This window comes from Dermacentor albipictus, chromosome 6, assembly GCF_038994185.2.
Source record: "Dermacentor albipictus isolate Rhodes 1998 colony chromosome 6, USDA_Dalb.pri_finalv2, whole genome shotgun sequence".
Taxonomy (NCBI): domain Eukaryota; kingdom Metazoa; phylum Arthropoda; class Arachnida; order Ixodida; family Ixodidae; genus Dermacentor; species Dermacentor albipictus.
In genome coordinates, this window is record NC_091826.1 from 2,394,720 (window position 1) to 2,408,049 (window position 13,330).

The following is a 13,330-nucleotide window of genomic DNA, read 5'->3' on the forward strand; positions in this document are numbered from 1 at the left end:
AATTCACCAAGTGCTTCGGGGACCCGATCTCTAAGAAAAAAAAAAAGGCTGAGCAGACGCTTTCCCGACGAGCTCAATTACCTGGCGAAACGTGTACAACGTACGTAGAGGCTGTTCTGAAATTATGCGGAATCGTCAGCGCTACCATGACAGACGCAGACAAAGTAGAACATCTTAAAGGAATCGCTGAAGATGTTTATAATTTGCTTATAACGAAGGAAGATCTTAGTACTCCGTCTGATCTGAGGAAACACTGCCGGGCGTTTGAAGCGCTGAAAATGAGAAGGATTGGGCCAAAGTTTGGACGCTTGGACAACGTTACTACTATTGCAAGTGTGTCCGTCCCAACCCACGACGACATCTCCTCGGTTATTCGGCAAGTGGTTAAAGAGGAACTTGAACGCCTTAAGGTTGTTGAAGGCGCTCATGTGTGCCATCAGTGTGCATTTGATCATAGCTCTCGTGTGCCACCGGACACCTGGGCACCTCAGAGTTACCGAGAACCTGGCAGGACCTATGCTGATCGTACGGACGGCAGCAACTTGCCACCGCAACCGACAAGTCTGGGACGCCGACAAGATGCACAACAACGATTTGTTCCGCGGGCTCTTACCTCCTACAACCAGCCTGAGAGTACGTTTCCACCCATAACACCCATGTCACCGGTGCCACCCGCGACAAGCCGCGACTCCCGCATTTGCTACAGCTGCGGCGTGCCTGGACACATTGCTAGGTATTGCTGCCACCGCCAGCAGCGTGCTCCACGGTTTAATTCCTACACACCCCGCGTGCCCGCTGACGAGCCCTGGCCGTATCCCAGTTCCTTCCAGCGGCTGCAGCATGGACGCGCGAACCGCAGCGACTCCCCCGTTTCCGATCGCAGCCTGACACCACCACCGACACGACAACGACGCTCTCCATCACCTCGTCGTCGCTCGTTATCACCGCCGCCACTGGGAAACTAGCTGGTGCGACCGACGGGGGTGAGGCCGCAATATGTTCATCTTCATCAAGACCACCTTGTGTAAAATTGTTTAAAAACAAAGTGTGCGTTTTAGTTGACAATGTGAGTGCTTTTGCTTTAGTTGACACAGGGGCGGCAGTTTCTGTTATGAGCCTGTCCTTCAAAAATCGTCTTGGACAAAAAGTTATGTTTTCTTGGGATCGGAACGCTACCTTTCGTGGAGTTGGTGGGGAAATGTTACGCCCACTTGGGGTCTGTTCTGTTTCAGTTACAATAGGGGACCAGACATTTCGAAGTGGATTTACTGTGCTTGAACGTACAACGCATGACATTATTTTGGGGATTGATTTCTTGCGTGAGTGGGGGGCAACTTTGGATTGTGGAAGTGACGCGATTTCTCTTCGTCGCGACGCACGAACTTCAATGACAGATAGCACCAGTGATGCCGCCGACGTTCTCTCCGTGTCACAAGATGTGTGTTTGCCCCCTCAGACTGCAGTGTTTGTACCTGTGAATACTTCTCGCCCACGTACAGGTTCTTGTTGTGGTTTAGCCGAGCCCGACTATAACAATACGCTCAAGAAAAATGCGATAGCCCCTCGCTCCCTCGTTGTCACCACTGATGGCTGTACTCGTTTGTGGACAGTGAACGTTTCAACCCAATCCATAACATTGCCGCTAGGACTTAAACTGGCAAGTTTTGATGAGCAAACTATTGTCAGCGTCGGAACGGTCGAAATGTCCACTGCCGAAAAGAAATTCAACCCCAATTCCAACCATGATAATTCTGCTGACTTTAAGCGCATGATTAAAAAGTCACTATCTTCTAGTGAGCAGTGTCTGCTGGAAGCTGTGCTCGCTCGCTACGCCACAGTGTTTTATTTTGCTCAAGGCCAACGAGCGTCCCATGCACCACCGGCGTCTCGTATGCAACACCGCATCCATACAGGGCAAGCAACGCCAATTCGTCAGAAGCCCTACCATGTTTCACCTTCAGAAAGAAAAGTCATCGCTGAGCAGGTCGAAGAAATGTTACAGAAAGGAGTGATCCAGGAATCATGCAGCCCTTGGGCTGCTCATGTGATCCTAGTGAAGAAAAAAGACAACTCATGGAGATTCTTCGTGGACTATCGCCGCCTAAACACCATCACAAAGAAAGACGTGTACCCCCTACCACGAATAGATGACGCCGTCGACTGCCTACACTCCGCGTCGTATTTCTCTTCTGTTGATTTAAGGTCAGGATATTGGCAAATCCCCATGCACCCCTCAGACAAGGAGAAGACAGCCTTCGTGACACCTGACGGTCTCTTTGAGTTCAACGTTATGCCCTTTGGCTTATGCAACGCTCCAGCGACATTCGAGCGATTTATGGATACCGTACTCCGCGGACTTAAATGGGAAATTTTCATGTGCTATTTCGACGACATCATTATCTGCGGCCGGACATTTCACGAGCACAATCAGCGCCTGTCGATCGTTCTTGACTGTATCCAGAAAGCTGGCGTTATTTTAATCTCGAAGAAATGTCATTTCGGTGAGCGTCAAGCCCTCGTACTAGGCTTTCTGGTCGACAAAGACGGCATACCCTGAAAAAAATAGCAGCGGTTTGCGAGTTCCAACAGCCACAAACGGTGAAAGATCTGCGAAGCTTTTTGGGCCTTTGCTCATATTTCCGGTGCTTTATCAAGAATTTCGCACAGCTTGCCTCTCCCCTCACGTATCTCCTTCACAAAGACACCCCATACTTGTGGACTGCTGACTGCGAGTCGGCGTTTCAACAGCTGAAAGTTTTGTTGACTTCTGGACCGGTACTGCGGCATTTTGATCCGGAGGCGTCAACTGAGCTGCACACTGACGCCAGCGGTGCGGGTGTTGGCGCGGTGCTTGTTCAACTCTGCGATGGCCGTGAGCATGTAATTGCCTACGCTAGTCGAACACTTACAAAAGCGGAGACAAACTACTTCGTTACTGAACTCGAGTGCCTAACAGTCGTATTCGCCATTCAGAAGTTCCGTCCGTATCTACATGGCCGTGCATTCACGATAGTGACTGACCATCATTCACTCTGTTGGCTGGTTGGGCGGCGTGACCCGACATCATTCGCAGTCGGTTGGCCCGCTGGGCTTTGCGCCTTCAAGAGTACAGCTTTTCAGTTAACTACAAGAGCGGGCGCTGTCACACGGATGCTGATTGCCTATCCCGTCTCCCTTCGCCCCACACTAAAGCTGAGGATGATGACTTCGATGACTACCTAGTTTCCATCTCTTCCGACTTTCCAGACCTGCGTACCTTCGAGAGCGAGCAACGTTACGACCCTACCTTGAAATCCCTACGGGCAGCTGCACGTGAGCCAGCAGGAACACCGTTTTCTTTTCGTAATGGTTTGCTGTACAAAAAAATTACTCGGCGGATGGTCCCCCATTGCTTCTAGTTGTGCCCGAAAATCTGCGCCCTGCTGTCCTTCGTTCCATGCATGACGATGTCACGTCCGGGCACCTTGGCTTTGCACGCACACTACACCGACATAGACAGAGATTTTTGTGGCACAAGCTCTGGAAAACAACGAAACAGTATGTCGCCAGCTGTACTGTTTGCCAGCGCCACAAGCAAATGACGACGGCCCCAGCAGGCTATTTACAACCAGTTAGGCCACCGACGCTACCCTTTGAAAAAGTCGTCATCGACTTGCTTGGCCCGCTCCCAAAGACGTCAGCTGGCTACCGCTGGATTATAGTATGCGTAGACTACCTTACTCGCTACACGGAAACGGCGGCACTTCCATCCGCCACTGCAGCAGATGTCTCTTCATTTTTGTTGCATCGCATCATACTCCATCAGGGCGCTCCCCGTGTTGTCATCAGTGACCGTAGACGGCAATTCACCGCCGACGTCGTTGAAGAACTTTTACGGCTTTGTGGTTCTGCATATCGTCATTCCACTCCTTATCACCCGCAAACCAATGGCCTCACGGAGCGGACGAATCGAACCCTCACCAACATGTTATCAATGTATGTCGCTGCTGACCACAAGAATTGGGACGCCGTCTTACCTTTTGTAATGTACGCGTACAATAGTGCCAAGCACGAAGTTACTGGATATGCGCCACTTTTTGCTGTACGCACGCGCTCCGCAGAGCTTTCTGGACACTATTCCACCCTTATCGTGCCAAGAAGATCCTTCCATCGCCCAAACTCTGTGTCGTGCTGAGGAAGCACGTCGACTGGCGCATCTTAGGACGTTGTCCTCACAAGGCAACAGCAAGATTCGCTTTGATGCGCGGCATATCCCCGTCAGCTTTACTCCCGGTGATTATGTTTGGTTGTGGACACCTGTTCGCAAAAAGCTAGGGATTGTACCGCAAGTTTCTCGCCACTTACACCGGACCATTCGTTATACTCAGCCGCTTGAGTGATGTGAACTATGTCGTCGCCAAAGTGACGGCAAGTAATCGGCGTTCACGTGCGACGCAAGTTGTTCACGTGGCCAGACTCAAACAGTACAATCACAGGTCCCTTTAACTCGCTCAGCGAGCTTCGTCTGCCCCCGGGGAAAATGTCGCAGCACTGCGCGACTGAGGCAGAGAAAGAAGAAGTGGGCGCGCTTGAACTCGGGGTACTCTGCGCCGGCTGAGCGTGGCTTCCATCTCGGACCTCGTTTCACCCTGTGAATAAACGTCATTCGTAACAATATATATATATAGAACGACCGCCTTTTCTTATATTCTAGATTTCGAAACATGGAAGGGCACCTAAGACAATAAGAAGTTCACCTTCTTTGAATCCCGGGCATCGTCGTCACCGTCGTTGTGATTCGCTAGCTATCTTGAGCAGTAAGTGAACGGATGAGGTCTGTTCATTCTATTTGCCCGTGTGTGGCACGTCTTCGACTTGGCAGGCTATAAGCCTTTATCGGCCTCCTTCAACTGCTCAATTCGGCGACCCCTACGGCTGCGGCGTTGTTGTGCGCCATTGTTCGTTGTCTACGCCAAGGTTAGCGCTGTTGTCGTATCGCGGCAGAAGTGCTCAACCGTGTTTAAATTATGGGGCTTTGCCTGCCGAACCCACAGTATGATTATGACACACGCCGTAATGCGACACTCCAGGTCAATTTTGACCACCTGAGGTTATTTGCCGCGCACCCAAGCCTGAGCGTTTTCGGCACCGTCGAAATGGGGCGACCTCGAGCAGCGCCGGCAGAGCGGCGTGCGGCCGCTTTCGCCCAGAGGCTGCGGTGCCTCTGCGCGCCCTGCGTCAATTGTACGGTGGACAAATTTGCACGGTGTTTACTACAGCGAAGCTCGGTACCTCTACATCTAGGGAAATTTTCGTGTCGTTGCGGTAAGCAAAAAACTCCCCATACGTGGTCCGACGCCGAAGATGGCGCAATGCCGGGCCGACCCGCGGTGGAGGTGAAGCAGGCCTTAAGCACTCCCCATACGTGGGCCGATCTCGAAGACGGCGCAACGCCGGTACGACCCGCGGCGGAGGTGAAGCAGTGTTAAGCACTCCCGATACGTGGGACGACCCCGAAGATAGTGCAATGCCGGCCCGACCCGCGGCGGAGATGCAATTCGCCATTAAGGGGCCCACATACACAGCTTCGCTCATCGTCCTTCTTCACAGAGTGGAAGGGCACTGAGATTTTTTTCTTTTGAGAAATAGCAGACAGTGTACCGCAGCTTGAACAGACATTTGACTGCTGTAGCAGTAGGTGTAGCGTCTCCTTGAGTCCATTCACGCTCAACCAACCTCCACCCCCCGTGCAGGTACATCGGTGCGATTGTGGCACGATGTACGGAAGCGAAGCTACCCGCCGCTTTACAATAAGAAACAAAAGAGCTCGAAGTTTGGATCGCTCTGCTTGCAGTATTTCGTCATCAATGACGCATCAAATTGGTGGTGCCCGAGTATTGCGCAAGGTAGTGACAACGCGTCGCATCTAGCTTTATAGTGTGCAACCGTAGAGCTTCACGAAAGGTTCACTTCACACACATTTTGCAACACTCTGTGACATCACTGCGACAGTGTCCCGTCTAATGACGCGCGTTTGATGTGTCCTTCTTACGCGCGCATATAACAATCGCGGTGAACCAAGATAATCGCCTTTCGAGCTACAGCGGTTGGTTTGTTCAAGGTTAAACCGCAAGCTGACACCTATAAGCCTGCGCAGGACCACGGCAATCACATATTATTTCTTGCTAATGCTGTTATAAAAGCTCATGTACGCAAACGTGTCATCCGGTGATTTGGTTCGCCCACCTATCATGCGATGCCCCTCGTCGCGGAAATTAAGGTATAAATAAATAAATATGTGGTTGTAGTGGTCCTGCGCAGGCGTCGAGTGTCAGCTTGCGGTTTAACCTCGAACGAACCAACCGCGGTACACCGTCAAGGCAGTGGATATAATCGCATCGCGCTACTGAGCTCCCGGTATACAGCGGGTTCCATGAGAGCCGCATTTCGACGAGGTGGCCGCAATATATGCAAGCACGCTCATGTACTTTCATTTATTGGGCGCAGCACGATAAGAAAGGACACTGGAGGGCGGAAATCAATATAGTGTGCCTCGCAATAAGACGGGCTTTCTAGCGCGGGAAACCGAAAGAATTAAATTATTAATGAATGGTTTATGTCCAGCGCTTGCACTATCGCCTTTTTCGCCTTTGCCCTTGTTATTCTTATGCCACAATAAGAAAGCACATATATATATATATATATATATATATATATATATATATATATATATATATATATATATATATATATATATATATATATATATATCCGAGCTATAGATTAAGCGCGCACAATGAAAGCATTATATATCTTGCATGGATTCGTTGCCATTGTTACTTGAGCACGGCAATAGTTAAATTTAAAAATAAGATAGGATGTATGTAGCGGCTCCAAGTCATATACATGTTATATGGGAAATCCATCCCCTTTAAGTCCTCCGTCAGCTAGCAGCACACATTTACCACGCCAGTTCTCACTGCTCAGCAATTGTAATCGTTATTTTGGCGTTGAACACTTTCTTTAATTTAGTTTTTTTTATATTCGTAAAATTTGTGACGAGTTAGGTCAAAACATTTCGATCAGGAATCACTAGACCAGAATTGATTTTAGTGCTACATATTTCGTTTAATTTAGTCGGGAATATAATAGCGCGAGCAAAATGTCTAGGTCTTCCAGGTAATTCAAGAGAAAAGTAACATTTGGCGCAATTCCAATGAGGTGGGTGCGAGCAAATGTCGTGCGTATGTATTTCACAATGGCCTGATTATTGTACCTCTCAACCAGATTGTGCAGTTGCCAACAGACGCTGCAACCGCCCGTCCTTGGAGTCCTTTTGGTTGGGGCACACACACGTTCCATCGTGTCTAGGTGAATGCACGAGTGAGTACGAACAAGGCTGCCGCCCGGCATGAGTGCGCTTTTCCCTCAATTTCCCGTGAATGGCGGCCAACGCCTTGTCAACGACTAAGGAACGTAGCAAAAGAAGAGAGCGATCGAAAGAAGAGAAATAAAGGCAACACTTCTTGACGAGCCCTCTGTACCAGCTGCACGTTAATATCGCGGCGTTGAGAGACGCCTTCCACGCACGCCGTGTCCGAAGGGGGCGGAAATCCGGGCCCAGACATCGAGGTTTCGAATTTGCACCAGTCCCGACGGCGCCATGAGCGTGCCTTGCCTCCCGGAAAACGGATCGATGCGCGACGGGCGTGGCGGCGGCGTCCTTGTTGCTGACGTCACGAGCCGCGTTCGGGCCCTTCTCGGCTAACGTCAGCTGGTGCACTGTGTCTGCAACGTGGAGAGGGCACAGTCCCCGTCGGAGCTCCACGTGCGTGCAAAACAGACGCGCCAAATGCGTCACAGTGGCATCCATCGATGCGCGCCACGTGTCTCGGGTTCCTGTGCGCGGCAACGAGGCCTGCCGTGTCGAACGTCAGAGCGCGGCTTCGAGCTGACTTTTCCATCCGCCCAGATCTTGCCAGGTAATCGCTGCCCTGGACTGCGGCGTCGAGTGGCGGTGCTGCGCGCCCGTGCGGCGTTCAAGCGAGTGACCAACGTCTCGGCAAATGTCGATCTTGCCCCTCGACGTAACCATCTTTTTCCTTCCTCCATGCGTCCGGTACAGAGACGCTTCCACAGAGCGCTGACACGTTCAAAACAGAGCGCTTTATCGGCGGTTCGTGGGGCTTATCTGTGTGACGAGGGAATTCTTACGGCGGAACAAAATATATTTGACGCCATATCCGTTAAAAACACAAACGACGTCGTTTTTGTTACCAAAGGCGCGAAAATTTATTTTCGCGGCCTACTGTTAGAACTGTATTTTTACGTGCCCCGCAATTCCACTCGATGGGCGCATTTAGCGTGAAAAAGGGTGCAGCAAAATATGAGCCGCACGGGCGCCGAAATCGTACGCACGCACAGAATATCGTTGCTCGGCTGGCCGAAAAAATGCTTTGGGAGTCGCATCGTCGGGCAGCGGCGCCGCGCGAAGGCACCTAAACAATTGCCTCACGGTCGCTTACCCTCGGCGGAACAGCTACAACAACGATGAAACACAGCTCGCCAGAGTCCAGAGAAAACGTAACGAGCAAAAAGAGAGAACGTCCGAGGACTAGCGTTTAGAGCATTGGAATTTTACGAGCGCGCCTTTCTTCAAGAAGCTGCACGGTACTTTAACTGATATCAACGACCCCTTTCCTTACCGGGCACTGAAAAAGTACGTTCCTCTCACATTCGTCTTTAGCGAGTTCTTTATGATAACTGTCAAGGTATTGTTCCTGAAGAATAGTTATTAATTGTTAATGATACAGGAAAAGAGAGTTGACTTTTCTTTCCTCGCCAAACACATGCAACATTGATTGGGATCTGTTATGTTCGGTGAATGAAACCAAACTGTGTCTTACTTTAATTAAATAAGCGGATTTTCTTTTTGTTTGTTCCCCCACCTCACACAGCCGCGCTCCAATCGCTGCTCCCATAGCCACCCTCGCTCATGTCGGTGACCATTGGCTCTGGGCCGATTTTCGGCCGCGGCCCATTCGGATCGGCCGTGCTGTGTCCCGAACATCGCACGGCATCTTCCGCCTTGCGCACCAGAGTTGCGCGATCTGTCGCTGCACGTACCGCGTGCTGTTAGTGCGTGGCAGCTGCTTTGCTGAGGCCTGCAGGTGCGACGGCAGGCGAGGAGGCCTCTCCTCCTCCTCGCGGTCGCGTGCCGCCGCGGAACGATTCGGAGATGTTTCAGCTCGTACTTTGCGCAACTCACGCAATGTCCGTTCACACGGGGTCGTCGGCGAAGCAGCCTTTCGGTGCATCGGTAACTGCGGCATGCGGAAATATCTCTTGTGGATGCAAACATGTGACGCGCGTTTCAACCGCGGTGTGTGTTGTCAACTATTTTAGCTGTATCGGTTTTAATTCAACCTAGAGAACCGGCATCTGTGTTTCGGCAGGAAATTGAAGATATGCTCAACTATCTGATCGCTTGGCGTAGGAACTGAAACATAAGAGCGCATGCTCGTATACGGCCAAACCAAGGTAACCCAGATACATCTAAGCGCCAGGCGCTATCAAATATTTCTGATACACAGGTATCGTCCTCACGCATTTCAAGCCTGGTAGACTGGAAATCACTATAATATGTCTACGCTAGCCTCCTGCATGAGGCCGATGGCGTTGCTCAGCACAGCGATCATTGCGGTTGGTGAGCCAGCATGATGCATATGTAAGATATCTGCTTCGGTGGAGGAGGAATGAACGTTTATTGTGAGAAACAGCGAGAAAGTGTTCTTTCCTCGCCCTAGGTGGGCGGCTCTCTTAGTCCAGAAAGCCGTTGGCTAATGCCGCAGCCCGGGCCCGGTCCACCAGACTTCGCTGATCTTCCAGGCTCTGTACCTTTAACATTGCCTCCCACGTTTCTTCGATCGCTTGTAGCGGTTCTGAGGCATCATCTCGACTGTTTTTCTCGCGGTGTGGGCACGCCAACATCATGTGTTGGAGGGTGTCTGGTACATCAAATATCGGCATAGGTATGAGAATTTCGTGGGGTGCATTCGGTGCATGATAATTCCATGGACGTACGTATTCGTTTGTATATCTGCGGAGGGCGGTGGCTTCTTCCTTGCTTAATTTTGTACGTTGTAGAGGATATTGTCTTCTTTCCAGTCGGTATAATGTTGCAATATTACGGTGTAGTTTATGGGAATGTCCTCCACCCTCGTCACTTTCCGGAGACCATGCGGCAGGAAATCCCGGCTGGTATGCTCTCGGGCGACAGCATGTGCTGCTTCGTTACCTGCCAGGCGTTCGTGGCCTGGGGTCCATCCGACGTAGGTTTCGGGTAGTTCTTGGCGTCTTGTAATTTCTTTCAGAATCTTCACTGCTGCGGCAGAAATGCGGTCTTTTCGTAGGTTTCTACATGCCATTTGCGAGTCGCTCAAAATTATTGCTGTGTCTTTGCATGGGGCGATGCCGAGGACGATGGCCACTTCCTCCACCGTTTCTGGATTTCTGGCCTCTATGGTCGCAGCGACTAGCTCCTTCCCTTGGTTGTTGGTCACGGTAATTGCGTATGCTCTTCTACCTGGGTATTTTGCTGCATCTGTATATCTCGTGTTGGGGTCCTTGAGTATTTCTTGCTCGTGTCCCAGTGGAGGCGTTGCACGGGTTGAGTGCGAGCCCTGTGACTGCGCCGTATTTTCTCGTTCTTAGCGCAGAATATTGAGAGAAACCCAGAGGGGGTTGTGAACACATGCGGACGGCACACGCGCAAGGATGGCGGGATACTCGACAAATCGAAGGGCGGGAAGGTTTAGTCGGGCCCCGCACACTCTCAAGTTCCAGCGGTCGCCACAGAGGGCGAAAAATCAACCACGGCGTGTTCCAGCATAGGCGCGCAAGTGGAGCTACGGTAACTTGGTCGCATAGTTTAATTCGTATTTTTTTCTGCTAGGGGGGCTCAACGGGGAGAAATATTGGTGAGATTTTGTGGTGAATGGACGTGCTTTTTTGGGGCTCCGTGACGGCGACGAAATCATGTTTTTGTGCATGCTTCGAGCTTGCTTCTGTTTTTGATTTGCCAGTTTTTTTGCCTTTAAATAGTAATTGGGTGGTTTTATTTTTTCCTTTTTTTGTCTCTCGTATTTCCTGTGCGCGGGCGTGTTTCATGTACGTTCGGTTTTGCAGGTTGGTTAGAGCGCCCTTTCGCGCCACGTGCTTCAACACGTGCAGCCGAGTGGGATGTTGAGTTATTAGAGAGACTAATAGCTATTAGTAATAGTCGAGACTACTATTAGTAATAGTCGAGACTACTAATAGTTGAGTTGACTACTGATAGACTACTAATAGTTGACTAATAGTTGAGACTAATAGCTATTAGTGGTTTTACTGTGTGTGTTTTGGTAGGAAAGTGAGAGCGTGGCCTCATCGCTGAGCGCGTGCGAGAGCATGTCATATCTTGGGTTTCCGCAGCGTTGATTGCTTTTGAAACAGTGGTGAGAGTTGCTTTGCGACATTTTGAGGATTTGGATCCTGTGCGTATCGGTTTTTGCTAAAAGGCACGTGCTCTGCATTATTATATTATTATAGTGTTTGCATCAGAAAAAGCCGTGCAATACATGGCAAGAAAGCCGGGTAAGCGGGCAGTGCGCGGGGGTCCCTCAATGCTCATGAGAGCACGGATGAGAATAGGGAGGGAATCGAGTCAACCGGCACACAGTGTGATGTTGATACTAGGCTGCAGAAAATGGAGCCCTTCCAGGAAGAGCTTGTCAAACAGGTGGAACAGCTCAAAAATGAGATAAACAGGGAGCGGGATGCACGGAAGGTAGTTGAAGAAAGACTTGAAGCAGCCGAGGAAAAGCTGAACAGGACCGCCATTGTGAACGAGAATGTGCGTGACAATGGAACGCAGTCCCCCGACGTGACAGGAGAGGGAGTGCTAGCAAAGTACGTGGAATGCGTGCAACGTGGTCAAGGGTTAGCTGGAAAGAGCGGCACCTACCTTGAACCTGCCACGCAGAAAAAGCAGGGGCACAGGGGACAATGTCCCTTGTCGAGTCCGAATCACGCGGAAAAGGACAAAGGGAAGCAGGGAGAGGTAGGAGAGAGCGAAATAGTGATTCTCGCCGGTGACTCAAACCTGGCTTGGTGCTCAGGAGCAATTGTGGAGAAGGTGAAAGGCGGCAAAAGAGGAGCGGTAGGGACCTTTCCAGGGCGGACACTGGGTTCTGTCATGGAACGAGCAAAAGAAAAGGTCGCGGAAAATGCCCACGTGCGCAACCTTGTTATAGTAGCAGGTGGTCTAAATGACGCCCTAAACAGGAAAGGGGAGGACTAGCCCAGCGCTTGGCGAAGGGGGTGAACGACTTGCGCGAGCTATCCCCTCAGGAATGAAGCGAGATATAAGAAGGAAGAAGAAGCATGTGCATGCTGCGATAAAGCTAGGGAAACTATGGAGCATCTTTTATTAGAATGTGAAGACGTCTACCCAGCGGTCGATTTAGGCACCACTTGCCTCCTTGAAGCCCTTGAGTTCAGTGAGAGCAGTGGAAAAGTAAACATGTCCGCAATATGGATTCGTAAGAGGCGATTGGAGGATTGAGGGAATAAAAGCATGGAAACGACAAAAAACGGAGACGTAAAAAAGCACAGTTCGCAATAGGGGATTAGAAAATTGGGTTGTGGGAGTTCATACTGTTTTTCTTTTTCTTTTTTTATTGTTTAACCTAGGTAGGGCATTAGGCAGTATAATAGCAAGAGCTTGGTGGGGCAACCCACCGCCCCGTTCAAAAGGGGACTCTCATAACATCCATCCATCCATCCTATTGGATCTGTAAATGTACATATAATAACCGTCAAACTTAGTTAACATGCAATTTTTTGCTAAATAAGAAGACAATTGTTTTTATTAAACCGATCTTATGAAAACATGTGCTTTATTACTTGTATACAGGTTTTAAGACCTCACTGACGTGTGATAAGCAGCAGCCCACTGGTATCGATTGCAGTCCGTGCGGTTTATCGATTCAAATTGTAGGGCAGCTATATTTGTGAACGAGGTGGTCGTTTTCTTTGTGCAGCATCACGCAGGTCCGTTTTAATTAGACAACAATAATATCTCAGCCAGCTCGTGCGTCCGACTTTCGATAGCCGCTACGAGACGAACGTGTTTAAAGACGCTGAATTTTATCAGCTGCGGCGTTTCACTGGCGTAATGGCTACATACACGGCTTCAATTGTCAGTGATCTGCCGCCTCTGGCCGCCTAATGACGGGCTGCTTGAAAAAAATGTACTAGCTAGCGTGAAAACTCGTCGCTGGAACTGGGCACAGTCTGTCTGGAAACCAAC

General features: G+C 50.2%; 1 long non-coding RNA gene across 1 annotated transcript in view; it reads right to left on the reverse strand.

Moving 5' to 3' along the window:
* Positions 1 to 12,943: 12,943 nt before the first annotated feature.
* Positions 12,944 to 13,330, reverse strand: part of LOC135917048 (uncharacterized) — a 44,343-nt gene continuing 43,956 nt past the window's right edge. Inside the window, exon 3 of the long non-coding RNA XR_010569164.2 lies at positions 12,944 to 13,318. This is a non-coding gene — a long non-coding RNA (uncharacterized lncRNA). The remainder of the gene's footprint in view (positions 13,319 to 13,330) is intronic.